General features: G+C 47.3%; 1 protein-coding gene across 1 annotated transcript in view; it reads right to left on the reverse strand.

Annotated features, from left to right (window-relative positions):
• TMEM150B (transmembrane protein 150B) overlaps positions 1-19,787 on the reverse strand; it is a 61,865-nt gene extending 42,078 nt beyond the window's left edge. Inside the window, exon 1 of the mRNA XM_088451010.1 lies at positions 19,700-19,787. The gene's annotated coding sequence lies outside the window, so the exon portion shown is untranslated. The remainder of the gene's footprint in view (positions 1-19,699) is intronic.
• Positions 19,788-23,534: the final 3,747 nt, after the last annotated feature.

A 23,534-nucleotide genomic window follows, 5' to 3' on the forward strand; every position in this document is an offset into this window, starting at 1 on the left:
GCGTCCTGGACAAAGCGCCATATTGGAAGGTCCTCCTTTCAAAATGGAAATGTTCAGGTCCCATTTAACCTCCATTCTAAATCAAAAAGAGTCCACAGTGTCGCTGCCATCTTTGTTAAGGGCACCCATACTCATCCTTAAGTGCCATATCATTATCTTTCCTAAAAACAGCGGCGACCATCTTGGATCTAGATACCGTAATACATATGAAAAACGGAGTGAACCTAATACAATAAAAGATAAATCTTGTAAAAATGGATAATATAACCCCAAATGTATAATATATGATATATAATAGATGATATATGATAAATGGTGTATAATTATAATAAAATTCTTAAAATGGACCCATAAAAACCGTATCATCTATTATATATTGTTCATGTAATGCAAATGTGTCCTTCTGCTACTGACAGATCACTGCTACTGCAATCACTGGGATTGCTTAGAGTGGTCAGAAAATGGTTACACACGTGGGGGTAAATTTACTAACTGCTGGTTTTGGATCGTTACCAAAACCAACGGTAACTGGTGGGTTTAGACAGCATGCTGCAGTCTAAAACATGTCTATTTACTGTCCCCCAGGTTTCAGTTTTAATTGAAACCTGACGTCGATATCAATTGTTTTTGCCTGCTTTAAAAACGATGACAAAGTGGAAAAAAAGCGTGTGCTCCCCCTTCAAATCAGGTATTGGAAAATAGAGGGAAAACTGTGCGGGGTTCCTTCTTTTTTCCAATAACCAGCACCATGCTGAAACAATAACCAGCACCAGGATGACGCAATAGCAGGGGGATACACAGAGTGGGGCCCCCCTGCCATAAAGGCAACCAGCCCCAAACTGGACAGCCCAGTGCTGAAATCACTAGGGAAGAGGGGAACCCTTCAAATAAATGGGATTCCCCTTCCTAAGAACAACCAGACCATGGCTCTTCCCCGCACCCCTTGTGGCAGGTTGTGGGGATAATTGTCATTACAGAGTTACAGGTGGCCTACCAATCCCAGCAAGACTGCCCTGGCATGATAGCACTTGTCAAATTACAAGTGCCGGCACGCACGGACATTTAGGGCCCGCTGGCACCGGTAATCTACCTGTAAAAAAATATTAAAATAAAGACAGTACACACACACAATATATGGTGTATAACTTTATTAAGTAACCCCCCCCCCATCCCTAGCTCTCCTTTATTACTTCAGAATGATGTTGTTTCAGGTCAGGTGCTCTGTGGCTCCTATACTTGTCTATGTAAAAATGTTGATAGTTGCTCTGATGATCTAAGCTGTTAAAAAGTTGGGTTTTTGATGTAGGTTTTTGAACATAGTAAATGGTCGATTTGCAAAACCAACGGCAAAACATACAAAAAGGAAATATCAAACTTTAGTAAATTTGCCCTCTAAACTGATAATATTCATCATTCCAATTACCAACATTGATAATAATCGTGTTAAGTTTTATAGGACCATTATTCACTATTTTCCTGGTGTGGGATCTGTTGCATTCGCCATAGATGATTATCAGCAAAATGCTCTAGGACCAATAGGTCTGAGCTTGAGATCACATGTATATTTGTGCTACAGAAAGCTAAACATAGATCACTTTAAAAACAAATCTGCTTATTTATTATCTATGTAGCAAAATAGACTGCTCTATTGTAAGCACCATTACTTCCATAATTTGTCCACTCGTACAGGAAAACAGAACTAAGAGTAATCTCATAATACGGCTTTATAATTGGCTAATATTTGCATTATTGATTCAATAATAATTTCTTTCTTCAGGAGAAAAATATTTAGAATTCTACACTGAAGAGCAGGAAGCCTGTGTGTATAGAACAGGCTCCTGGTAATGGGATTGATAACTTGGAGGCCCCAATTCTTGCAAGCCTAGTTTGCATGCATATCTAGGCGCAGATGCAGTGGTTTCCGCTATTACCCCAAATCACAGGCTAAATGTGCATTCATTGCAATAGCTGTATCTGCAACGATATGAAAAACAGCAAGTTTCCTATTATGCATATCGGCCAGCAATAGTAGTAAACGTGTCAGGTTTGCGCCAGACAAATACCACATGCATGTATGGCCATATTTTCATTTTGGATCAAACTTAGGGGTCTATTTACTAATCAGTGTTAGGAGAAGTGAAAAGTGAAGAGTGAAAAGTGATAAGGTGCCAGCCAATCAGCTCCCAACTGCCATCTCACAGGCTGTGTTTGAAAAATGACAGTTGGGAGCTGATTGGCTGGCACCTTATCACTTTCTTATCACTTTTCACTCTAGTTTCTAACACTGCTTAGTAAATAGACCCCTTAGATCTTACTGAGCAACAACTGCTGTTTTGGGGCTCGTTTACATTTAGATGTAAGTCAGCTTTATGACGCGCCTCTCAGATGTAGCAGTACACGTCCATTTTACCACTGTGTTCATAGGTGCTGCTTTCACAATCTCCCTGAAATGCTTTACCAAAAGTAGGCATGTATGCCCATATGTGTGAGAAATGACACAATTTCTCAGTCACCTCCATGCCCTGTATTTCATTGCGGTATAAATGGATGATAACCCAGCATGGACTACAGAGCAATTGGCCCTTATACTGCAAGGTCCCATAGCAAAGCAAAACAGTGAAGCCTGATGCCTGCACATACCTGCTGTGGGAAGAACCAGTGGTGGTGGTACTCAGGGGGCGGGGCCAGCACAGGGCGCATTTGTGCCTAGTTACAACCCTGGCGATACTCACCTAAAGTTACAAGTTAATACAAGCTTTAGTGCAGCTTCCACACTCAGGCTACTGTAAGTGTGCAGATGCTTATTTTATTTATTTCTGAAATGATTTAAATGATTTTTCCTTATTCCTAGAACTAGTCATAAGAATTACAAATTAGTACCCCTGAGCACCGCCATAAATAAGCACTGGTAAGATTTACAGGCACACTGAAATACTAGAAAATTGTGCTCACCAAAATATATTGCTGTCCGTGTTCTGTCCATTTGAATAATGGAAGCATAAAACATAGGGATCAATTATCCAATGTCAGATTTCATTTGAAATGCTAGTCAGAATGGGACATGACACTACAGGAGGCCTCAATTAAGTGTGATGGCGCCAAAGTGCCTCCAGAAAGACTGGGTGTAAGGACTTCCCTACCAGTATCTTCACTAAATTTCCCTCGCACCCTATAGAGGGGTTTCTTTATGTCACAAATCTTAGCTTTGGAATCACTTTCCTAATTGTTTTTCTGTATCTCTCTCCTCATACAACATAATCTAGCACTATTTTCCCCTATCACACCCTTGCTCACAGTGGCCACCAATCCCTTATTTTTTTACACTGTGTACATCATCTAATCATTCATCCATTCAATCAGCTAGCCCAGGGTTGCGCCTCTAGTCATTCTTTGGGGATCCTGCAGAAGTCATGTTTAGATTGTAAAGTCTCACGTTCCTGCTTTGTTATACCCCTTTTACACCAAAATCCCAGGTCTAACCTGGGACAGACCCCTTTGAGGGCGCGGCTCCAACCCGCGTTATTCCTGAGTTAGCGCCATCTACACTGCATCGCCGTCTATTCCGAGGTCACCCGTTCACACTGCAGGTTTACATGGGTCGTTCCTGTGTTCAACCCTGCTCGGCACCCTGGTTGGATTGCCGGGTCATTTGATCCTGGAATCCAACCCTGGCCTCTTTTACACTGAGCCGAGACCCAGGTTTACAAAGCAATAACCCGGGTTATCTGGGCAGTGTGATACCCTTTTACACTAAAGTCTCAGGTCTGACCCGGTATTTGATACATGGTTCCAAACTGGGTCAGACCCGGGACAGACCCTCTTCAGACCGCGGCACCGTCCCGGGTTATTCCCCGGGTCAGCGCCATTCACACTGCACATGGGTGCAGTGGAACTTTTGTGCCAGTGCTTAGAGATGACATCATCTCCATGCGCCTGCAAGCTACCCGGGTTGGATTGCTGGTCATTAGACCCGGTAAACCAACCCTGAATCCTTTTACACCTAGCAGCAACCTGGGTTAAGACGGCAATAACCAGAGTTTTAGTTGAGGTATAAAAGGGGCATAAGTGTCTCATATGTGCATGTCCATCAACTTGTTATATTCCTATTCTGCTTATATGTATGATTTGCATTTTCTTTTGTATGATTTGTTATATTGGCTGGCCGGCACTGCTGAGTTTTATAACTTATAGATAAGCAATAATGATAATGATGATTGTAATAGGACAGCTTTAATTAATTTGCCATTTTTAACAATAATATTCAGACTAAACTCGATTCTTATATTACCAGCGACAATTGTGGTATTACTTAAAAACACTGATGCACACATGCAGTATATACTGATCAAACATATTAAAAACTATATAGTCTTCTATATTTAGTCCAGGGAGGTAAATGTGTAAACACATTAAAGCATCTATTACACTAATGACATTCTAGCTTCCACCTATAATTATACTATCTGGAAGTCTGTGGTCTTAAGGGGCACATCCACTAGGCAACAATGAAAAGACTGAACGATAACGATATTGTTCAGTCATTCATTGTACTGTGCAGTACCCTCCATCATCCCCGAACATGGTCAACCTGTCATTATCGGCAGATTGATCGGGATGTTAGACCGGCATGTTCGACCAGCGGGAGCTCGCATCGCTGGTCATTTCCGACATTTGCATGCCCGATTAACGAGTGATTGAATGATAACTATGTCATTATCGTTCAATCACTCTGTTTACTCGGGTAGTGGATGCGCGCCTTTAATCACAAAAGGGAGCAAGAACAATCATGTTCACTGCATTGCTTATACCACCCACACAATATACTGTATAAAATAATAATAATGTAAACACCCACACAAAACTGCTGATACTCTAGTCACATAAGCAGAAATAAAAAGGTCCTCAGACAAGCACAAATATCCTTAACATGTGGAGATTTTATTATTATTATTATTATGGTATGATCAGAATTTCTTATGCAGACACTTTTAGTGCTCAGAGAAAACAGTTATGTGTTAAGTTAACATATTTATATCTATACATAGTATAAAATAAAGTCCCTGGTAGGCATCTGTTTGTTTAGGCTGATCTTGAGAACCATTGAATGGATTCTGAGGTTTTCTCTATTCTTTAGAGTATTTGTGGAGGAAGTTAGGTGTATGAAATATTAATGTATGACAAAAGGGAGCCAAGCAGTGACGATTTAGTTTACTCTGCCTAAACTATTAAAGATATAGCACAACAATGGACTTTATCTTATACCATGTAGAGATTGATACGTATTATCCGGTTTCTCCAGAAAAATTGATGTAAGTCCGGTCTACTGATACAAAATTTCAGTTTCTGCCTTTATTACCATTCCTATTTCATTTATGTGAAAATGATTCCCGGTAAGAGTCTGCTTTGGAAAGTCAATAAATACAGCACAGAGACAGACACTTAACATGGCTGGAGTTGACCTAGGTGGAGACCTAGGTGGAGACTGTTTTTCTCATGGACAACTTTACGTGGCCCTTTTGCGTGTCACGTCAAAACTATGTTGACGTCAGGAGCAAAAACGAATAATGTTGTCTACAAGGCAATCTTATAGGACCTCGGTTAAAAAAGACTATCCCCATAAATTCAAAATTGCTCTCATGTGTAGCCATGGCGGATCACTAGTCTTATAATAAAATATAGAAAAGGAGGGGATGTAGTCAAAATTTAGACAGTCAAAACTTAGACAATCAAAAGGTCTATCACGATCTGACTAAGGTGATTCTCTGCCACAGGATTAGAAGACGTGGACCCAGGTTGAGGATGGAACAGGAGGCCAGGGGCCTGGATTAGTGACTTCCTCATCCACCAGTACCGGATTTTGGCGAGATCTGACCAAAGGCTCGGAGTCTAACTTACTGGGAGGTATACACCAGTGACCCCTCCAAGCGGAATTTGGGTTTAAGCTGCGCCCAGTAGGCAGGTCGCTGCCCTTTGGTCAGGTATCCGGCACAAGTGGGAGAATGGAAGAACACTATCACAGGGCACGCACAGGAGAAAAATATTGGAGGTTTGTACTGAAGTGGTGTATTAAGTACACACTTAGTGGTTCCAGTCGCAATGCTGGCACGGGAGATTAGCACTAGGAGATAGTACTTGGATAATGTACTGAGTACACACTCGATGACCTCAGACGCTGACCTGGGACTAGAGAATGATTTTAGTAGATAGTACATCTTCCAAGTACCAAGTTTGCACACTGTGGCTTCAGACGTAGAACTGGCACAGGAGATAGGTATTATGAACTGATACTTGGACGATGTACTAACTACGCACACTGTGGCTTCAGACGCAGCACTGATACAGGAGACTGGTATTCTGAACTGGTAGTTGTATGATGTACTAAGTACGCCCACTATGGTTTCAGACAGGAGACTGGTATTATGAACTGGTACTTGGATGATGTACTAAGTATGCACACTGTGGCTTCAGATGCAACACTGACACAGGAGATTGGTATCATGAGATGGTACTAAGTACACACACTGAGGATTCAGCCCCGGAGTTAGCACAGGAGATGAATCTAACAGATTGTACTCATAAGATGTTCTGAGTACACATAACGTGTAAACCACTAGGAACAAGTCACTAGAAGGAACGGAGCTTGGAACCTGGAACGCTTACACTGGAAGTAACGACGTTGTACAGGCAACTACCTGTTGTCCAGAGCCCGGTTATATACCCTGACAGCAACCAATGCTACCATTGAAACCACATCACGGAGCGAGCACATGGAGGTCCTAGCTGACCCCAGGTACAATCCTCAGCGCATCACTTGCCGCCGCACCTGGTGTCTGACCACTCTAGAGATCAAGGGAAGCCAGCACTGAGGTGAGTAACGGCTGATCCTAGGCCGCAACCGGACACAGTCATGTCAACATGGTCAAAACATTGTAAACCAAAAGGTTGACATGAACATAAGGTCGACATGGTCATACGATAGACAGTGGAAAGGTCAACAGAGTCAAAACATCAACAATTAAAATATAAATGCCGACAGGGTCAAAAGGTAGACAGTCAAAAGGTCAATAGGGTTAAAAGTTCGACAATGTACCTGTAATTATTTGAAATGTTTATATACTGATTGTCCCAGAGCTGTAGCTAGACATTTTGGTGCCCTGTGCGAGAAAGTTCATTGGTGCCCGCCCCCCAACGGCCTATATAACAATAATCATTTGCAAAATCACGCACAACCACAAGAAAAGGGGATAAGCCACTTGGCACATTTATTAAAACAAAGTCCAGACAACTTTTGGCTTAATAACTGGCAGTATTAAAAGTAGTGGCCAGCCCAGCAGCCTCCCCCCATGATACATATATACATATACAGTATATATATGTGTATATATATATAAATATATATATATATATATATGATATACATTTATTTATTTGATTAATAAATTCAGCACAGGAGTTGTAATGGGGAGGCTGCTGGGCTGGCCACTACTTTTAATACTGCCAGTCACAGTCAGACCTCACCTGGCACTGGCAGTGGTAGGCCCTCGGTCCTGTATCTTCCAGGATCCAGCCCTGTGTGCTGCCTGCTGTGTCCACACTCCACCGCGCCACTCCTTGTCAGCCAGCCCCCAGCAGCCAGCAGCTCCCCTTTCTCCTCTGGGAGCCTTGGGCGGGGAGATGTCATGACGTCATCACGTCTGCGTCTCTCCTGCCCTAATACTGTAGGATGCCGGAGTCGGGACATCATAAGGAGGCGGGGAGGCTGTGTCTGTCTGCGCTGCCTCCTCTGTGCTGGGCGCCGCGGACAGGCAGCAGTGGCCGCCTGGCACTAGCTTACAAAGAACAACAGAGAGAGATGGTGGGCGGTCGGTGTTCCGCCCTCAGCAATGTTGCGCTCTGTGCGAAGGAACCGACCGCACCACCCTAGCTACGGCCCTGGATTGTCCACATAAAGTCAATGCCGACATTTTGATTGACTAAATATTGTACCTGTCGTCATTATGGTGTCTAAATTTTGAATGTCTATATTTTGTTTGTCTGAGAAATGAACTCAACCCGAAAAAGAGAAAGTGGGGATCAATATGAATCTGGCAAAGTGCATATAAGGTTATACAGGTTCCAAGCACAATTTGTTATTTAACACTGTTCAGGAGTATAAAATAGGAAATGCATTTTTTACAAATTGATCATTTAATCTGACTGTTCTTTTTAAAATTGTTATAGAATTGGTGTGTAAATAATATAATCAATAAATAAAATGCAGATGAGCTAATCAATTTGTAATCCAAAAACTGGTTGTGGAATATTTTTATTTGCACTTATGTTGATTAAAATGTGTGTATTGTTATTAAGTTGTAAAGCTGGGAACAAGCTGCAATTGGGCAATTACCCCAGTATGGCATGTGTGGGAACAAAATTAGCCCAATGCCTGATAACAATCCAATTAGAATACATTGGATATTTATTGGATATATTAGTAAATGTGATTGGAATATGAGCGGCCTTTAAGTGCAGTTATCTTCCAATCTCACTGACAGGCTCCAGAAATTGGCTGTTGGAACAATGCACCAAATTTTACCCATTTTCGATACCTATGTGTGACCAAGACACCAATCTTGTCTGTTGGCTCTCAGGGGAATTAGCATTAATGAGCCATATCTGCCCAGCTAAGCTCCAGTGTCATACGTTGCTCATGGAATGCAAATGTGTCCTTCTGCTCCTGACAGATCACTGCTGCAATCACTGGGACTGCTTAGTGTGGTCAGAAAATGGTTACACACGTGGGGGTAAATTTACTAACTGCTGGTTTTGGATCGTTGCCAAAACTGACGGTAACTGGTGGGTTTAGACAGCATGCTGCAGTCTAAAACACTTCTATTTACTGTCCACCAGGTTTCAGTTTTAACTGAAACCTGACGTCGATATCAATTGTTTTTGCCTGCTTTAAAAACAATGGCAAAGAGAAGTGGAAAAAAAGCGTGTGTTCCCCCTTCAAATCAGGTATTGGAGAATAGAGGGAAAACTGTGTGGGGTTCCTTCTTTTTTCCAATAACCAGCACCATGCTAAAACAATAACCAGCACCATGCTGAAACAATAACCAGCACCATGCTGAAACAATAACCAGCACCAGGATGATGCAATAACAGGGGGATACACAGCGTGGGTCCCCCCTGCCATAAAGGCAACCAGACCCAAACTGGCCAGCCCAGGGCTGAAATCACTAGGGAAGAGGGGAACCCTTCAAATAAATGGGGTTCCCCTTCCTAAGAACAACCAGACCATGGCTCTTCCCCGCAACCCCTTGTGGCAGGTTGTGGGGGTAATTGTCATTAAAGAGTTACAGGTGGCCTACCAGTCCCAGCAAGACTGCCCTGGCATGATAGCACTTGTCAAATTACAAGTGCCGGCACGCACGGACATTTAGGGCCGACTGGCACCTGTAATCTACCTGTAAATAAATATTAAAATAAAGACAGCACACATAAAGTCGGGTTTTTGATGTAGGTTTTTGAAAATAGTAAATGGTCGATTTGCAAATCCGACGGCAAAACATACAAAAAGGAAAAATCTAATTTTGGTAAATTCACCCTCTAGACTGATAATATTCATCATTCCAATTACCAACATTGATAATAATCGTGTTAAGTTTTATAAGACCATTATTCAATACCGTGTCTGGTCAGAATTTTCCTGGTGTGGGATCTGTTGCATTCGCCATAGATGATTATCAGCAAAATGCTCTAGGACCAATAGGTCTGAGCTTGAGATCACATGTATATTTGTTTCTGCTACAGAAAGCTAAACATAGATCACTTTAAAAACAAATCTGCTTATTTATTATCTATGTAGCAAAATAGACTGCTCTATTGTAAGCACCATTACTTCCATAATTTGTCCACTCGTACAGGAAAACAGAACTAAGAGTAATCTCATAATACGGCTTTATAATTGGCTAATATTTGCATTATTGATTCAATAATAATTTCTTTCTTCAGGAGAAAAATATTTAGAATTCTACACTGAAGAGCAGGAAGCCTGTGTGTATAGAACAGGCTCCTGATAATGGTATTGATAATTTGGAGGCCCCAATTCTTGCAAGCCTAGTTTGCATGAATATCTAGGCGCAGATGCAGTGGTTTCCGCCATTACTCCAAATCACAGGCTAAATGTGCATTCATTGCAATAGCTGTATCTGCAACGATATGAAAAACAGCAAGTTTCCTAATATGCATATGGGCCAGCAATAGTAGTAAACGTGTCAGGTTTGCGCCAGACAAATACCACATGCATGTATGGCCATATTTTAATTTTGCATCAAACTTAGGGGTCTATTTACTAAGCAGTGTTAGGAGAAGTGAAAAGTGAAGAGTGATAAGTGCCAGCCAATCAGCTCCTAACTGCCATCTCACAGGCTGTGTTTGAAAATTGACAGTTGGGAGCTGATTGGCTGGCACCTAATCACTTTTCACTCTCCAATTTTCACTTCTCCTAACACTGCTTAGTAAATAGACCCCACATTCACTATCAATAAAACTGCTAAAACCTCTCAAATACATCAGAAACAACCCCGTCTCAGGAACAAAATAAAACGCCTAAACACACACAAAAGCCTAACATATGCCCTATTGCATAAGAATTCACCAATCACAAGACATCACAGTAGAACATTCACAAACAACCAATCACATTCAACATATTAATGCTGGAGACCATCATCATCATCTACTATATGCACCTGCCCCGAACCATCTGCCAATAATATTCTCAGGTGCATATGCATCTGTGTCCCGACATTCATCTATTCACAGTTGCTCAAACAAGTCATTACTCTATTGGGCCTAAGTTAAAATGTCCCTGCCCCACTAGTCCAGGCTTAAGGCATGGCCATCGTTGGGGTGTACATGGATGGTAATCTATGGTGAATCATCGGCGCTTTGCACCCCTCAATGGCCACCTCTGCCGGGGGCATGGAAGACCGCGGGCCAATCCAAAATGGGAGCGGGGCTTAGCGGCCAAGGATGAACTCCGTACAGTCAAGAAAAAAAAAAGATTGACTCCCGCTCGTCTATCAATGGCGGAGAACCATTGGTTCTCTGACATTGATGATATAACTATCAGCCATAGACAGTTAACCATCAATTATTGCTAACTATCGATGGCCACCCAGGTCTGCAGATGTGCAGAGTGATTTCATACTAGATACAATATGACAACTGGCGCAGTACTCCATCGGTATTAGTGAGGTAATGTTCTGTGGGGCTAATTCAAAAGCAGCCTACCCTCCCCTTCTTTTTGTTTGGTCAGGTTGAAACATCCATGTTATGTTACCATATAGTATAAAACTATAGTTAACTATTAACTGTAACCAGGGGCTGGCTGGCAACTTTTAGCCTGGGGGGCAAATGCATGCAGGCGGCCCTGGCAGAGGAGTATCGTGTAGCCAGGGTGCCCGAAGAACGTGCGTGCTATGGCGCCGCCCCCCCTCAAGTGTTTCAGGGAGGAGGCGGGTCCATATGGGATTAATATAAGGTAAAAATAAAGATTAGGGGCAGCCCCCTGTCGTAGTGCCCATATGCAGTGCCCCCGTGTGCCACAGGAGATAACACCCTTATGCAGGCCTCCAGTAGTGCCCCCAGTAGTGATCCCCCCCCTATGCAGTGCCCCTTGTGCCCCCAGTAGTGGTCCCCCCTGTTCAGTGCCCCTTGTGCCCCCAGTAGTAAGCCCCTTATATAGTGCCCCCAATAGTGGTACCCCCTATGCAGTGCCCCCAGTAGCAGTCCACCCCCCCATGCAGTGCCCCCAATAGTGGTAACCCTTATGCAATGTCCCTTAAATAGTGGCCCCAGTTGTAGTCTCCCCCCTATGCAGTACCCCCAGTATTGCCCTTTATATAGAGCGCCCAGCAGTGGTCCCTCGCAGTGCCTCCAGTGGTAGTCCCCTCCCCCTATGTAGTGCCCTTAGTAGTAGTCCCCTCCCCCTATGCAGTGCCCCTAGTAGTAGTCCCCTCCCCTTGTAGTGCCCCCAGTAGTAGCCCCCCTTGTAGTGCCCCCAGTAGTAGTCCCCCCTTGTAGTTCCCCCAGTAGTAGTAGTCCCCCCCTTGTAGTGTCCCCAGTAGTATTGGTCCCCCCCCTTGTAGTACCCCCAGTAGTAATCCACCCCCCTGGTAGTGCCCCCAGTAGTAATACCCCCTGGTAGTGCCCCCATAGAAATCCCCCCCTGGTAGTGCCCCCATAGTAATCCCCCCCTGGTAGTGCCCCCATAGTAATCCCCCCCCTGGTAGTGCCCCTATAGTAATGCCCCCCCCTTGGTAGTGCCCCCCAGTAGCCCTCCCCCAGTAGAGAGAGAGACATAATTAATAAAAAAAACCCACTTACCTGAAACTCCCGCTCCTGGTCCCGACGCTTCCACCTGCTCCTCTGGCCGCTTTGCATTATGGGAGAGACGTCGTCATGACGACGGCTCTCCCATTACCCACTGCGGGAGCCGGAAGATGGCTCCCGCAGTGGGAGCAGCGGCAGCCGCTGAGGGTCTGACAGACTCTCAGCGGCTGCTGATTACAGCAAACACACAGCTGCCGGCTCCGGCGGCTGTGTGTTTGTGCTGTGTAGCGCTGACCGGACGGACTACACACGCGGTGCAGTCTGTGTCACAGTGACACAGACTGCACCGGCCCGCGGCCCGCATGACGCTGCGGCCCGGGGGGCACATGGCACCCTGCCCCCCGGCCCAGCCCGCCACTGACTGTAACTAACATAACTAATAACTATCTTTAAAGCAAGTGTCATTAATTTCAAATTGTCAAGAACTACTTATGTGTAAAATGTGTCATAACATTTGATGGAGCATTGTATTATTTTAATGTTATAGCACATCAACCACTGGCGTACTAAAATGACAATTATATAGATGATTATTACAGTATTAGACAAATGTAAAAACGGTGAGACTCTGGGGTCTATTTACAAAAGCCTTGGATGAAGATAAAGTGAACGGAGATAAAGTACCAGCCAATCAGCTCCTAACTGCCATGTCACAGGCTATGTTTGAAAAATGACAGGAGCTGACTGGCTGGTACTTTATCTCCATCCAAGGCTTAGTAAATAGCCCCTTAGTAACTGGAGGCAGCTGGAACATCTCTGATCCTTAAAAATGACAGCAAATTATTCTTTCAAGGCTTAAAAATCTCAGCTTGAAAAAGTTCACTTATAAAAATATGAGATATGGTAAGAACTTACCCTTGTTATCTCTATTTCTACGAAGTCCATAGGGTTCCACAGGATACCTTGGGGTATAGGTGTGACGTCAGTCGCAGGGCACCAAAGAGTTAAGCTTTCAGCCTCCCAGGATGCACTGGGTCCCCCTCCTATACCCCGCCCCCGAGCCAAGGCACCTCAGTTAGTTACCAAGCCATAGGCCGGATGAGGAGAAGGAAGAGAGAGAACAAAGATCTGGACACATACAAGAATCACATTCTCACCAGAGGGAGACGGAAAACCGGTGACCAGAGCAAAGCCCATCTGCAGCACAGGTGCGACAGGGCGGGAGTCCTGTGGAACCCTATGGACTTCGTAGAAATAGAGATAACAAGGGTAAGTTCTTACCATATCTCATATTTTCTACTTCAGGGTCCATAGGGTATCCACAGGATACCTTGGGGATGTCCCAAAGCAGTATCCTTTAAGGGTGGGGACGCTCCTGTGCTGAAAGGAGAATCCGCCGCCCGAAGGAAGCATCCTGAGAGGCGAAGGTGTCAAACCTGTAATACCTCACGAAGGTATGGACAGAGGACCACGTAGCAGCCTTGCAGATCTGGACTGCAGAGGCACCACGTCGAGCTGCCCACGAAGGACCCACAGGCCTAGTGGAATGAGCCTTCACAGAAGGAGGAACTGGCAAGCCTTCATGAAGATAAGCTTCAGAAATAGCCATACGGATCCAGGCTGCCAAAGTTTGCTTTGAAGCAGGCCAACCCTTTTTACGGAAGCCATAGAGGACAAACAAAGCGTCCGACTTCCTAAACGAAGAAGTGCGGTCAACATAAGTCCTTAAGGCCCGCACAACATCCAAAGAGGCCTCATCCACGGAAAGACCCGGTGAGTTAAAGGCCGGAACAACGATTTCCTCGTTAACATGAAACTGGGAAACAACTTTGGGAAGAAACTCGGGCCGAGTGCGGAGCACTGCCCTGTTCCCATGAAAAACCAAGAAAGGGGGTCTACAAGAAAGAGCCCCTAACTCAGAAACACGTCTGGCCGAAGCAATAGCCAGAAGGAAAACAGTCTTAGCTGTTAGCCATTTAAGATCCACTGAGCCCAGTGGTTCAAACGGCGGTCCTTGGAGAGCCCTCAGGACCACAGCCAAATCCCAAGGCGCCACAGGTGGAACAAAGGGTGGCTGAATGCGGACAACACCTTGCATAAAGGTGCGCACATCCGGGATTGTAGCAATCCTACGGTGAAACCAGACAGACAGGGCCGAAACCTGTACCTTCAAAGAAGCAAGGCGAAGCCCATGATCTAGTCCCGCTTGCAGGAAGGCGAGAATCCGAGACAGACGAAACTCCCGCGGTGCATAACCTCTCGGTCGACACCACTGGAAGAACGTATGCCACACGCGATGGTATATCCTCGCGGAAGACGGTTTCCGAGCTCGCAACATGGTACGCACCACAGAGCTGGAAAACCCCTGGGACCTCAGCATGGCCGTCTCAACAGCCACGCCGTCAAAGACAGCCGAGTCACGGGTGACGACAAGGACCCTGAGACAAGAGGTCCGGTCGTAGCGGCAACCGCAGAGGACTGTCCATGGACAGACCCTGAAGGTCTGAGAACCAGTGCCGTCTGGGCCACGCGGGAGCTATCAACAGGAGCGTCCCTCCTTTCTGTTTGAATTTCCGGATTACCCGTGGAAGAAGGGAGACCGGAGGGAACAGATATGCGAACCGGAACGTCCACCGGACGGACAGAGCATCCACCAGAGATGCCCCTTCGTCTCTTGTGCGAGACCCGTACACCGGCAACTTGTTGTTGTGCCGAGACGCCATGAGGTCGATCTCTGGAAGACCCCATCTGTCCACCAGTAGCTGAAAAACGTCCGGGTGCAGGGACCATTCCCCCGGATGAACGTCCTGGCAACTTAGAAAGTCCGCCTCCCAATTGAGCACTCCCGGGATGAAGACCGCTGATATGGCCGGAAGATTGCGCTCCGCCCAAACCAGGATCCGAGACACCTCTAGGAGAGCCGCCCGGCTTCGGGTTCCTCCTTGCCTGTTTATGTAGGCCACGGTGGTAGCGTTGTCCGACTGGACCTGTACCGGGTGACCTTGGAGAAACCGATGTGCCTGCTGGAGAGCATTGAAGACCGCACGGAGTTCCAAGATATTGATTGGAAGCTCCACTTCTGTCGGAGTCCACCTGCCCTGGAACAGATGTGGACCCGAAACTGCTCCCCAGCCCTGAAGACTGGCGTCCGTTGTCAACAGGACCCAATTTGGAATCCAGAACGGACGTCCCTCGCTGTGGTGGGTCGTCTGTAACCACCAAGCAAGGGACAGGCGAACCTCCGGGGTGAACACAATCATCTGGGACTTCAGAGACTGAGGCAGCCCGTTCCACTTTGACAGGATCAGATGCTGCAGAGGTCTGGAGTGAAACTGGGCATATTCCACCATGTCAAACACCGACACCATGGAGCCCAGTAACCTCATCGCCGAGTGTAGAGACACCTGGCGGCTGTGCAGACAACTGTGCACCCTTGACTGTAAAGCAGAGATCTTTTCCTCCGTCACGAAGATCTTTTGCTGTCCCGAGTCCAATAAGGCTCCAAGATGCAGAATCCTCCGAGACGGGATTAGAGTGGACTTCTGCCAGTTGATTAACCAGCCGTGCCGTTGCAGCAGGGCAATGGTCAGGTCTAAGTGGCGTAACAGGAGCTCTGGAGATCCCGCCACCAATAACAGGTCGTCAAAGTACGGCAACATGCGGACTCCCTGCAGCCGCAGAGAAGCCGCCATGACCGCCATCACCTTGGTGAAAACACGTGGTGCTGTCGCCAGGCCAAAAGGTAACGCCCGAAACTGGAAGTGGTCGCTGCGGATTGCAAACCTGAGGAACTGTTGATGGCGCAAAAGAATAGGGACATGCAGGTAAGCGTCCTGTATGTCCAATGACACCATGTAGTCCCCCGGTTCCAGCGCCAGAATGATGGACCGTAGGGTCTCCATCCGAAACTTCGGTACCCGCAAAGACTTGTTGAGTGCTTTGAGGTTGAGAATCGGACGATACGACCCATTGGGTTTCTGTACCAAAAAAAGATTTGAATAGAAACCCTGGCCCCTCTGGGAGAATGGAACAGGCACTATAACTCCAGCCTGGAGCATAGTGTGCAATACCTTCCGCAGCTCCGTAGCCTTGTTCCGGTCTGATGGTAGACCCGTGGTGAAGAATTGAGCCGGGGGTCTGTGCTGGAAGGAGAGGGCGTACCCGTGGGAGACCACCTCCAGAACCCAAGTGTCTGTCGTAGTGACCGACCAACACTGGGCGAACTGCAGCAGGCAGCCTCCCACCCTGGGATCCCCCAAAGGGAGGCCCGGACCGTCAGGCCGCAGGCTTGTCATCTGGCTTGGGGGCCGGACGTCTGGTACTCCATGCCTGCTTCCAGGGCTTGACCGATTTCCTAGGGCCAGCCTGACGAGGAAACGACTGTGGTTTGGGCCTGCCCTGGGCCCTAGATGACCGAAAGGACGATGGTCCAGAACCAGAAGGAGCAGCGGCCGACGGGAGACAAGCCGATTTGGCTGCCGCCAGCGTGGCCACAATCTTATCCAGATCCGGACCGAAGAGAACTTCTCCGGTAAACGGCAAGGCTTCCAGACCCTTCTTGGAATCTGCTTCCGCCTTCCAGGATCGCAGCCACAAGGTGCGACGAGCAGCTAGCGCTGCTGAAGAAATTCTAGACACCAGAGTACTAATGTCTAGAGCCGCCTCGTTGATGTAAGTGGCTGAATCACGGAGATTGCCAATCAACTCCGCCTGTTCGGCCGGACAGTCGGAATCAAAAGAAGCCTCTAATGAATCCGCCCAGCGCTCTGGCAACCCAGCAAATGGCCATAGCCGGCCGTGCTGCCCCCCCCGCAAGGGAACAAGCGGACTTCAGGCAGATTTCCACCTTGTGGTCCGTAGCATCCTTAAGGGAGGACATGGATGGCATCGGCAATGTGGCACTACGGACAAGACGGGTCACGTGAGAATCCACCTGTGGAGGGGATTCCCACTTAGCAAAATAATTATCCGCGAACGGATAAGCCACCGCCAGGCATCTCTGCGGCTGGTATCTTTTGCCAGGCTGTTTCCACGCCTCCTCTAAATGGTCCACCAACTGACCCGAAAGAGGAAAGACTGTGGCATCGCCCTTCACATCTTTGAAAAAGGCATATTTAGACTTAGCCGCTGGGGGAACTTCGTCCTCAATCACCAAGGCTGTGCGGACCGCCCGAATAAGTCCAGGAATATATACTTTGGACTTAGCATCAGCGTCCTTAGTATGGAGAGGTTCCTGATCGTAAGGATCCAGAATCTCCCCATCATCAGACGTCCCTTCGTCATCCTCATAAGGAGCGGACAGAGACGCCACCGGCCGTTTATGAGGCCGCATCACAGACTCCCCTTGCAATACATCCGACAAGTGCTGTACAGAACTCGTCAGGGAGTTAACCCACGCTGGCTCCTGAGAAACCGGGAGCGGGGAAATAGGGAGACTGTGGGGTACCACCAATTGTCGTGGGAAACCCTGCATGGGTGACGACACCACAGACTGCTGGGACAAACCCATCGGAGTAAACGCGGGCTGCGGAGCTAACTGGCCCACTAAAGCTGTTAGCGCCTAAGCGAAACAAGCCCAGGGCAGCTCCTGTACCGGTGCTGTAACCGTAAGAGGCCGCGCCATGGACAAACACTGCCGGCAAAGGCCCTCCGCGCTACCCTCCCCCTCCGCTAACGGTACTTTACACGTGGTACACTGTAGCCGGAGGGGAAAATCACTTTCAGACATGATGGCACCACGTATGTGACCCCTCTCACCAATTATATATTAAATAGGCGAGAGACCACCCTGCAGCACCGCACCGCAAGGGCTTAGCAGAAAGGACAGGGACAGTAATAAAGCTGACAGTTTAGAGAAGAAAAGTTACAGGCAGCGCTAGCACAGTCACATACAATGCAAAGAAAATCAATTCCTGCACTAACAGCGCTGATCACTCAACTACACAGACACAGGGCCTGGTAGGACACAGCGCTGCATACACAGACCTGACCACAGCGGAGGAGAGGTATGCGGGGGGACCCAGACCACGATGCTTCCGTCCAGTGCTTCCAGCAGCGTTCACCATGCGTTGGAGAAGATGGCCGCCGAGGAGCAGAGAGGAGGCTGGCCTGGGGGAGGAGCGCTGACACAGGGCCAGTCAGCACAGTGCAGAGAGGGCTGTGTGCAGCGGGGGAGGTGCCGGCTGTGAGACAGGGAAGGCGCGCTCCCCTGGCATGCATTTAACCCCTGGGACGCCGCAGCGCTACCGCTCTGCTGCGGTCCGCTGTCCCAGGGGGTAGTGGAAGCGCAGGTTGGTCGCCTGGCTCCACGCTGCAGCCAGTCCCCAGGGAGCCCCCTGCCTGGGGACTTAGGACCATGTGATCAGCGGGGACCCACCGCGGGACCCCGCTGCTTACCCCTGTCCCCCTTGAATCCGGCCATGGTCCGGAACATCTGGGGTCACCGCTAGCTGTGACCCCAGATGCCCACCAGCATCCCCAGATCAGTACCGGCGTTCTGGTACCGGCGGGGTGTAGGGAAGACAGCATGGACGTCAGGACTGACTGTCCATGCTGTTCATCCAGATGTGCAGCCACAGCTGCATGAAGAAAAAGCTTCAGGGGCTCTTCTAGCCCCCACTCCAACAGGTGCACCCGACTCCGGCCGGGCACCAAACTAAACTGAGGTGCCTTGGCTCGGGGGCGGGGTATAGGAGGGGGACCCAGTGCATCCTGGGAGGCTGAAAGCTTAACTCTTTGGTGCCCTGCGACTGACGTCACACCTATACCCCAAGGTATCCTGTGGATACCCTATGGACCCTGAAGTAGAAATAAGTGATATCAGCTGAACTTTAATTGCTCAGCGTGTCATATTTATAGCAGTTTTCAACTGGCTGTCATTTTCTTTGTAGCATCCAGTGTTTTCCCAGAGCTCTCATATGCAACATGCGAGTGCCTGACATGTATGTACTATACTTCTACATTATTTACATGTATTTCAGTATTAAGCTAAAAACTTTGTTATGTAATATTGCCAGTGTGAGGCTAAGGGGTCTATTTACTAAGCAGTGTTAGGAGACAGAGTGAAAAGTGATAAGTAAGTGATAAGGTGCCAGCCAATCAGCTCCCAACTGTCATTTTTCAAACACAGCCTGTGAGATGACAGTTGGAAGCTGATTGGCTGGCACCTTATCACAGACTTATCACTTTTCACTCTGTCTCATAACACTGCTTAGTAACTAGACCCCTAAAAAACATAAAAGTCCATAAATCCTGTATAATGTTATTATGAGGTTTAATATAAAATGGAATATAATAAAAGAGAAAAGCAGCTTGAAGGTAAGGCGTGATACGTACTGTACTTTGTGCTTGTGTTTTGCCATGTTGTAAAGTTCTAGCTTACCTTGTATTTATTTGTTGTCGTTTTACCCTTCAGAAGTCACTACACGCCTTTACTTAGAGAGTGCTTCATGTCCCATTAGATCCAGTTTGGTTGGGAGCTCCCTGTGTTACAGGACTAGTTGCTAGACACACCCACCTGACTACATATGCAGAGGTGAAAAGTCCACGCTGTGTACAGTAAGAAGTTCCTTGTAATGACAGGTGAATCAGGGTTAAACCCTACACTCAGCTGCCCTGGTTACACTAGTTGCTTTGTGTGAAGTGTGTTACAGTACACATTACTGTACAAGTGATCATTTCATAGATCAGAGTTATGTAAGATTTTCATGTGTACAATCACAGCTCACATTTAGCTGGGGTCATACCAGAGACACAAAGGGCTAAGGAGCTCATTCAGACCTGCTCGCAAGATGCGGCCGCTCGCTGGCAAAAAGGGGCCGGATATTTAAATTAAATGCTTGCACTACGAGGCGTAAGGACGTCCCCTATGTCTTAGCGAGCTACGGCACTGAGCGCTCGCAAGTGTATAAAGAAGCCTCCTTTACCCTCGCACACACGTCATCTCCTGGAATTGATTGATTAATCGGTAACATCGAGAGCCATCGGAGCTGCTCGCAACCCTTGGGGTTATCTTTCCCTCCCGCAAGCACTGCGATCAGTGCTGGCTGAAATACATGCAGGTGACGTGTACAATGACGCTACTTTGCTAATTATGCACGCCCTTTAAATGGTGTTTTGGCGGCCTGACACGCCTGCGTCCGCAACACCACTCCCCCGTTCACAACCACCTTCCCCTGTTACCACCCACAAACGGCATTGTCACTCACAGCTACGAGCGCATGATTCCCCATCGCTAAGACTGGCTTGCACACGCGCACTGCGAATTATACGCATGCGCACTGAGCAAGAATCGCCTGGCAGCGAGCAATCGCACCTTAGCGAACGGGTCTGAATCAGGTCCTAAATCTTAGCCACGGTCCATCACTAGCAAAGTTTTGTTATGTTATATGGATTTATTTGTGAAAAAGTATAAGTGGTAAATTTACAAAGCGCACAACGGCTTTGTGTTCGATATCCCGGCGGTCGGGATGCCTACGCTCCTTTCACCGACGAGTAAATCCCGACGCCGGTCAGAAGCCCGGCGCCCGCATCCCGACCGCTGGGATACCGAAGGTAAGGATCGGGGGGTTAGGTTTAAGTTTAGGCACTAAGGGAATGGTCAGGCACTAGAGAGGGAGGTTAGGGTAGGGACAGGGGGAGGGTTAGCATACTGACCAACATATGTTGCTATGCTAGCCCTTTCGAGATGCAGGCGTCAGATTCTAACAGCCGGGAGTCCAAGCGCCGGCATCAATGACTGGTATCTGCTTGCAGTAAAATAAACAGCACTTATGCTCCGAATTTGACTATCATTTTAAAACCAGTCTGCTACGGTCCATGGGGTCGATTCAGACCTGGACGCTAAGCTGCGCTCTCTCACAGCCAAAAGGGGCCCGGTATGCAAATTCCGCGATCGCACTGTCTGGTGTAAGGACGCCCTCTATGTCTCAGAGAGCGGCGGCAGAGCGAACGTACGGCGGTATAAAGACGCCAACTTTTCTCTCTTAACACACGTCATCTCCAGGAAGTGTATGAACAATCGGAACCATCGAGAGCCATCGGAGCTGCATGCAGCGCTTGAGGTAGACCTTACCCCGCCGCAAGCACTGCGATCACTGCAGGCTGAAATACAACCAAGTGCGTGTACAATGACGCTTCCATGCTAATTATGCACACCCATAAAACTCTGTTTTGACGCCCAGACACGCCTGTGTTCACAGCACCACTACCCCGTTCACAAGCACCTTCCCCTGTCACCACCCACAAACGGCACAATTTGTCACTCAGGGTAGCGCACAGTCTGACATACGCATGCGCAGATGGGCGATAATTGCCCTAGGCGTGCGCCCGCAGCTTAGCAACCGGGTCTGAATCGGGCCCTATGATCTAAGCAAGCTTTGGTTGCTTAAAATTATAATAAATGATTAAAATATAGAAAGAAATATGTGGAGACCAGCATCTACAGTTCTCTTGGTCTCTGCCTGCATTGCTGCTGCCACATCACCCCGCTGGTCTTTTGCCTGTGAGCTTCCTCTGTCTCTGCATCTAAAGGCCCCCATACATGTGCGATGTATTAGGACACCGATCCCCAGAAGCCGGAGTCGGGGCATCGGTGAAATCCAACATGTTGATTCGCATTTCCGACTGGCGGATCAGCGGTTCCGGTGAAACGGTCTGCAAATGTATGCACAACAGCTGCCACATCGCCCCGCTGGACTGTGACCAGTCTTCATGATTCGCTGTGCCTTAGCCTCTCCAGACCACTTGTTTTGCCTGGCTACCAGCCATTTAGAGCCAACCACTACTATCTGGATAATACAATCCCTGTATCCCAGTATCTGCATACATCACCATTTGGTGACTTAGTTTAACAAATTCACCAATAAATGATAAAATTCGTCAAGAAAAAAACAAAAAAACAATGAAGAACAATCGTAAAGGATGGTCAAATAAGAGCTAATCTACAAGATGCACGCCACTGCTACCTTGGTAATAATCATGATCATTCTCATTACTCAGCAATTAATAGGATTTATTAGAGAAGTGACTTTGTACTGGACTGATTGATACGTTCTTCAAAATATAGTGGCAAAAGCCCAATAGGACATTTTAAAACATGATAAGTTAAACACAAACAGTGCACCTTACAGTACTTTGATATTGGTGCATCCATGAAGGTGCTTTAAGGCTACAAAGATGCCATCCCTTAATATGAAACTAGGGAAAGTTAGATTTGTAAGTGAACAGGACAACTGAAGAAGGTCTACTGTTCTTTTATATCGCACTATCTACCTCCAACCTCGTTACACTGAGTTGTAATACCACGGAGTGTGCGAAATTAGCACGGCACAATCCAACATTTTTTCTGCAGGGGGCGCTAGATTGTATCATGTGGCATATCAAAATGGCTTCCAGAAATAACTAATAAAAAGTAATTATGGACCTCATACAGAGGCGCTTGGAAAAAGCGAGCACTCGCTCTGAATGAGGGCGGCCGCTTTTTTTTTTTAAACCGGCCTCCTGGCCGCTCGCTAAGCTGTGGGTGACCACCCACAGCTTTTGTGAGCGGCCAGGTGACGGTCGTGATTATCGCGACCATTGGGCTTGCAACGAGACTCTTGTGTTAGGGCCTCTTCTGCCGCGAACCCCAGCGAGCTTCCTGCTCAAATAGAGCAGGAAGCTCAATACGGACATGACATCACGAGTGATGTCAGTAGGGCCGCCCACAAATGGCAGGCGTTCCTTCAGGAATGCATCCGTTTGTCCATCCACCCCCCCCTCCCCGCCTACAAAATGGGGCGAGCTGTCGATCAACATCAACAGCCGCCCCGTTTGTAGCGAGCCCCGGAGCGAATGAAATTCTCACTCGCTACGAGCCTTGCGCATGCATGCGGCACGCGACCCACTTGCGAGCGGGTCTGAATGAGGGCCTATATCCACAACCCTAAACATGTATTGTCTCCACTGAATATCACAGTACAAAGTGTAAACCCTATAGTCCACTGGTAGTCATAGTAGGTCAGGATATCATATATTCTATTGATAAAGCAAACTGTTCTTAGTGAAGAAATATCCCCAAACAGAAGGGGGTTGACACCATGGGAAATCCCGTGACTAATTGTCAGTGTTGACCAATTAAATTATATGGATCTAATATAAAAATGAAAAGACAAAACAGAGCTTGTTGGAACCAATACTGTATGGGGGAATTAAATTAGTTGCGGTAATGTACAGCG

This window comes from Taudactylus pleione, unplaced genomic scaffold (assembly GCF_031769625.1).
Source record: "Taudactylus pleione unplaced genomic scaffold, aTauple2 ptg000535l, whole genome shotgun sequence".
Taxonomy (NCBI): domain Eukaryota; kingdom Metazoa; phylum Chordata; class Amphibia; order Anura; family Myobatrachidae; genus Taudactylus; species Taudactylus pleione.